Genomic DNA, 7146 nt, shown 5'->3' with positions numbered 1-7146 from the left:
TTCTGTCTTCCTCTTCCTCATCTTCCTCCTGCTCCTACTTTTTACTGACTCAAGCTTTTCTCTTGTGGGGGATGAGAAAGGAATAACTGAGGAGATTTTGACATCACAATATCTTATCAGTCTCTAATTCAGAGCTCAGATGGACAATAAGACTCTTACACCAAACAAATACTATTCTGCTGGATGTCTATCTTTCAAACCACAGAAATTTATTTTTTATAGCTATAGAGTCTGGAAAGTCCAGACCCAGGTGCCAGCCTATTAGATATACAGTGAGGGGGCCAAGAGTCACCAATGGCATCTGCTTTGTGTCTTCACATGGCTGAAGAAGCTACCAAACTCCCTTGGGCTTCTTCTATAAGGCCAATTCAAGAAGGCGGAGGTCTTTTGATCTAATCCCATAGGCTTCACCATTTAACAGGATTATATTGGGGATTAGGTTTGAACATATGAATTTTGAAGGGACACAAGGATTTAATTCATGGCAACTCCTGCAGCCTAGATCAGACATCTTCATTTGAGTGATTCTTTGGTTCTTCAGAGGCTTGGCATATCCGAGGCAGCAGGATAGGAACCTGAGGTTAGGCAATGTGTATCCAAACAGTACTATATTTGTGATGTTTAAGTTGTTCACTAAGAACAAAGGTGACAAAATCCCAGTTAGATAAGAATGAAGATTTGTGTAATGCAAATAATTCCATTGTGTGATATAGGAGAGTTAGGGCTATAGCATATGTATCAATTGCTTTGCTAACATTGATTTTCTTCCTAATTAGTATTAAGTAAATAAATAGATAACATACTGATACACATAGATATGTATATAATAACATATGCATGAAATATTGTACATATGAGTTTCCTTTCTGTGCTTTGTTCTAGAAAATTATTGGCAAAAGGAATCAGATTTTTTATCACTAAAAACAAAACTAAACAAAACCCCTCAAGCTTTTGAACTGGGCTATTATCAAATACAATAGATGATGAAGTTGAATTGATTTGTTACTTTTAAATGTTGTCTTGAGTTTATGTATTTTGTCAATCTTGACATCTAGTTTTCCTACATTCCTGTTATCTTCTTTTATAAAGTCATCTTCATGTTTTTGGCTAAGTGAAGAATAGAACGAGAGGAGGAGGAGTGATCTAAGAGTTAATGTTCATTGTGAATTGTGAGGTAGGCATTGTGCCAAACACCCACAAGAAACTTGATGCCACAGGGCATGCTCATGATCCTAGCACTGGGGAGACTGAGGCAGATGATCAAGTTCATCTTGGCTGTATAGGAAGACTGACTCAAAACAAAAAACAAACAAAGCACAGCACCCAAATGAATTTTCAAACTGAAGCCTTACAATACTTCTAAGAGGTGTTACTACTACTTTTCCTTTTACATACAAGAAATTTTTGTAAGACTAACTAATTTGCCCATGGTCACATAGTATGTGACAGAACTGTGCTTTGAACCCAGAGCATTTAGCCTTACCTGTGGATGTAGTTGGTCTGTTTGAAATTATTTAATGAAAGTAGGAAAGAAAGCTTTAGAAATTCTGTATTTTGTGTAAAGACAATTAGGAACAGGTATCTATCAAATGAATTTTGTTTCATGTGAAAAAGCTCAATAATATTTAATTTTATAGACAAATCAAATGTGAAATAATCCTGAAGTCTAATGTTAAAAGACATTCTATATTTAAAATACATTAATTGAGAATTAGCAACCAATTCTACCTAGGCTAAGTACAATTTATTTGTACACATTTTAAAGAAAAGAATATCGCATATAAAATAACTACAAGCATATCTTTTCAAAAGGTGAGAGATAAATTCTGTATATTTTAACATGTCTATCATTTACTATTAACTATTATCACTATTAAATTTATATCTGACATGATCTCTTTTGGGGAATATGTAGTAGCTACTTCAAATTATGTTAAGTATTTTAAAGTAATAAGATATAATTTCATGAAATATTAAAAGTTTAAATATTTCTCAGAATTAAATATGTCCATCCACTAATTCTAGATTAGCAGAATTTATTTTATCTACTACAATCAATGCCTATAACTTCTATTCTTCCTGAAGAGATGGTGACATTTGTTAAGGTAGTTTAATTATGGGATACAATAAATGCTCATTTTCTTTTTAATAGGCATTGATTTTAGTTGTTGAAAGTAATGCTACAGTATATTCAAAATGGTTTCTAACCAATTGTATTGGTTTTAAACTAATCTAGTATTTTTCAACTTATACAGAAGTTTCCAAACTTGGAGCATGTTATTCTTAGCATTTGAGGGATTCTGTATTATGGATAAGCAATAACTTGTTACAGCACTTGAACAAAATTACTAATGCCATTTTCAACAATGTTCTTGTTATGTTATACCCTTGACACCAAAAGCAATAGTTAGGGCTGAAGCACAGTGTAGGTGCGTGTTCTCAGCCTGATCAAACAAGCTTAATTATGACCTCCAGATAAAGGTATTGCCATTAAGCCACTGAATTATCACAGATAAGGCTGAGTCTCTGTTACTGTCCGTGATAAATCACAGCTAACAACAGTAAAGGAGTCAGAGCTCACAGGGCTAATCCTTGGGAGGTTTTCAATGGGCTGGTTCTACTACTGTTTTGCATCTATTTATATTGCACTCAGAACCCCCAAATGGCCTCTGCTTATCTCCAGCTTTGGATAATTTATTCCTTTTGGTGTGTCACCTCGCTGGCTGAAGCAGTTATCAGGAATGAGGAGGTTTAGGAAATTGGATCTACTGAAATGCTAATCCTCCTGCCAATTACTACACAAAAACAAGTTTTCTTCCCTGATTTGCTTTTGTTTATTTGATACTGCAAATGTGGATTTTATGATTACAGTTTAGGACAATTGTTTAGCTCTAAAACAAAATAAGCATTTAATTTGACTAGCTTTCTCTTTTCACAAGAGTGGTTGGGCAATTTACACTGATTCAAATGGCCAGATGGTTTTCTCTCTGCTTGTCACTGACTAAATAGATGTGTAAATATTTTTATTTTCATAGAGGGCTGATCTTAAGAAGAGAATTTGTTGAAGTCCCCTCCATGGCGGGCTTCTGCTCCAAGATGCACTCATCCTAATTTAGATTCTTCAGTGTGAAGTAACTTCTATGTGAAACTATTTCACACAGAAATATGATGCCTGTCTTGGAATTTCATTAAGATGAAATTTTTTTCATCCCTTACTGCTGTCCAAGTTTTATGAAATCTTATCTCTGAAAATTTTATGAGGTTGTTTGACTAGTAGTTAAATGTATTACTTTTCAGTGATATAAAACAATCCTAAATGACTGAGTACCAAACCTATAAAATTCTCGTATGCTTATTAGCATAGTATAATGAAAATTTGAAATGGAAGATTAGGCTATCCTTTTAAACAGGTGAATTAAACTCATGGCAACCTATGTTTAGCTATTTTTTTCTCTCAATAAGCTCTCTAGGGTTTTAAATTCTGGAAAGGATGAAGTCACCCAATTGTCATGATTGATCACCAATTATTCAAGTCTTCCTGTGTTGACTATTGATGCCAGTTATCGAAATAGTAATCTTCAGAGTGATAATGGAAGCCACAAAATTAATTCAACCTGAAGATTCCATTACACTTAATGTCACCTATTAGAACATTTGATATTTTTAATCCTAGTTAAAGGCTTTCTCCCTGAGCAGTAGCTGATGGCAGAAATGATGGAAAAGAAAAATATCTGACTTTATAACTTCTGCTATTCTTTTTCCTCTGAGTATATTTCAGTGTAAAATACTTACGTAGGTGGCTTTTCAAATGGATCCTTGGTTTTTCCATAGAAATATTATGGAGGTGTCTGTATTTTAACTTGAAAATAAAGTGCTGAAAAGACTTAGTCTCTCATAGCTGAAAAATTATTCTCTTAAAGAACCTATACTTTAAGTGTGAATTTAGAAAACATCTAAAAATTTTTCGTCTAAGATGTCATGATTAATAACATGGATTACCAGAGCCATACTATTTCAATAAGTATATAAAGCTGAATTTCAGGTGAAATTGTCACTAGTCAAGTGATATACTGTACTGGTTATTCTATACTATCAGTAGATGTATTCTCTTTAAAACAAAATATTTTATTTATTTCTCTCCCATTTAACAAATGCTTCTAGATATCAGTTCCCAATTTCTCAGATGTCAACCTACTCATACTATAAAATTATACCTGGGTTTATTGATATCCAGGACTATGCTAATATAATTCATGTACTTACTGTAAATGTACAATAATAATTAAGTACTGCCAACCTATTTGTTTCTCTATACTTGCAATGTTTTAAAAAGAAAAGCAAAAGCATTCTTTATTTTATGGCAAAAGTAGCCTTAGTAGGTATGGGTAGAAAATCAGAATTACTTTAAAATGAGAAATAACAATACCTGCTGCTTTATTCAGCTTTGATATACAAGGATTTGGAATTAAATGACATTAAGGCATTTAATTTCTAGGACCATGCATCTTAACCAAAGTCTCTGTACCACAGTGCTGGCAGATATCATTCCCTTCACTGACCATACAAAACCAAATAAATTTTAAAACATGAAGAATAACCTGCTCTTTGATTGGTGATAATGCTGAATTTTAGGGTAAAATTAAAAGAAATATGCTAAAATGAATAAATCATATAGGAACTACAAAGTCCTACTTCGTATTTTTCTTTTGTTTGTTGTTTGTAATGGGTCATTTCTGATACCACTTCTGTTCTAAATCATCGCCATCTCTTCCTTCCCATCTTATGTTAAACTGTTGTGCTTTTAGTATTTATCCCTGATACCCTTTCTACTGCCTTTCTATTCCCAGTCATGTGGTTATTGAAACTGCACTGCCCGGCTACTGTTTCCTGCATGGACCATACGGTGGAAATGCCCCAAAGTGCTCTTACCATGGAATTTGCCTTAGAGGTATTAGCGTAGTCTTAAGCAAGTGAAATAAAAATGAACCTTGATATAGGAAAATTAAGCATATGTTTTTAAAATTATTTTTTTAAATATATGTTGCCCTCATGACCCCTAGAAAATCTAGAAAAGACAGGTGAACTAGTCTAAATCTTAAACAAATCTCTTTTATTTCTTAAATTTTTTAAAAATTTTATTTTAAAGAGAAAAACGCCCCCAAAACTCCCAAAACAAAGGAAAAACAAAACAACAAAAAACAATAAATAGATACAAAATTTCCAAACAAAGTGATAGGAAATTAATAATGGTTGTATATTACATATTATTATCTTTAAAGTAGTTGCTCAGATTACCAGATATAGGTAAATAAGACTGATCAAACAATTAAGTATTAACTGTTCCTTTCAATGAACCAATAGCAATTAGACATAAAATTTATCTTGTGTGTATGTGTGTGTGTGTACCTTCCTTCTATTCTCCTTTCTGACAAATGTCTTTTGGATAAACAACAGTGAAAAAAAGACTGAAAGAAGAAAAGGGGAAGAGAGAGAAAGAGCCAAGAGGTTGGTCTCTAAGGAAATCTTAAATTTGAATATTCTGTTTCATTTGACAGAAACCAGTGAAAGAGATGTGTATGGACCACTGAATAATACAATGACTCGCATGACAGATACTCTCTACATCAAACTGGATCAGTGGAAGGATTGTTAAAGGCTCTTAACCCTTCTTTCAATTTCACGAATTCTTAACGCCTTTACTGTTTGAGTTGCGTGATTTAGAATTGGCTATCATCTTGTACTATCACTCACTGATTCTTCCAGATATATAAATTTTGTTTGCTCATACAAATTCTGAGCTTCTTGAGCGTAAGAATGTTTCTTAGGATTCTTTTACATATATTCATTGTACTGAGAATAATGCTTGTCTCATAGACGGACAAGCAATCTATATTTGGTGAACGATTAAGAGGGCATGATCAGAGCTGAGGATTAGCACATACCTGCCCGGAACATATGCCAAGGGGTGACGTTCAAGAATGACAGGTGTTTGTAAGAGGTGGTTGGCAGAAATGGCAATAAACAGCATCAATTGTGATTTTTCAGTTAGGTCAAAGGATTCCAGAGCACGGCAGTCCGGCATGTCACTGTGGAAATGCTTAGGTATGACTCTTGGTTGGCTGCATAATTTAAAGCAGCCACAGTACTTAAAATAACAAAGTGTACTCCGTGGACCCTTCTTCAGCATTTTTTCAGCATTTATTTTGGAAAGCGAAGATAGTGTTATTCCTACATCACAAAAATCTGTAAATATTAAGGTTGATACCTTTAAACCTATCATTAGACTCACAGCTTCTGTGGCAGAATTTTGATACTGATTACAGAGAGAGAGGATTTTTGTTATATGCTTTTGCCTAATTCTTTAGAATCGCAGTAATCATAAAGAAATAAAAGAACAGCAAATGACTACATGTTATGATTTAATTTAAGCAACCCACCAATGAGAACATAAAAATCAGCAGAAATCTATGTAAACTTAAGAGTTTTTTTGCCTGGCTTATGCATGTATATTCATGTGAGGTTTTCACCCTGTTTTATGAAAGCTTGTTGAGCAAAGAATTTTGGCTCTAGGATTTTCTTCAATTTTTTTCAGAGGAAGGAAGTCCAAACCTCTTATAAATTTTGCCAGTGTCTCTAAATCTGTGAAAAATATTAGAATACTCTGGAGCAAAGATGAAAGCCCTTGTGTTAATTTTTCTCCTATTTCGAAATAGCGAGGCCTCAAAAGCAAAGCGTTGTTTCTCGCATGAGGGTTTGGAGCACTGGTACCGACACTGTGTCTTTTCTCAGGAGAGCCTCATTCTCTGTACTGATCTCTCCCACATCTACTAGTGGGAGGTACCAAGTTAAGGAGCCAGGAGAAAAGGACAAAAGGAAATTCTTATTCTACAACTAAAGACATGGGGGCTCAAAACCTTTAATTACCTTAAACACAGCTAAGTAGTTAATTAATGGGTTATATGAAACTAAATCTTCATTTCCTAGCTTCTCCTTTTAAGCTTTTCCCCCTAAATCAAATTCTCTCTCTTGAAAGTGATGTGTAAGGGAGACAGAAGTCATACAGTTCGGAGCATCTTTTAGATTCCTAAAGGCTCACACAAACTTGAGCTTTGCCTATTCCTGTCACCGCCAGTGAGTGCAAATTGC

Source organism: Chinchilla lanigera, unplaced genomic scaffold, assembly GCF_000276665.1.
Source record: "Chinchilla lanigera isolate Chin_1 unplaced genomic scaffold, ChiLan1.0 scaffold00010, whole genome shotgun sequence".
In the NCBI taxonomy this organism is placed as follows: domain Eukaryota; kingdom Metazoa; phylum Chordata; class Mammalia; order Rodentia; family Chinchillidae; genus Chinchilla; species Chinchilla lanigera.
The sequence above is the reverse complement of the archived record's forward strand: the minus strand, read 5'-3'. Positions refer to the sequence as shown.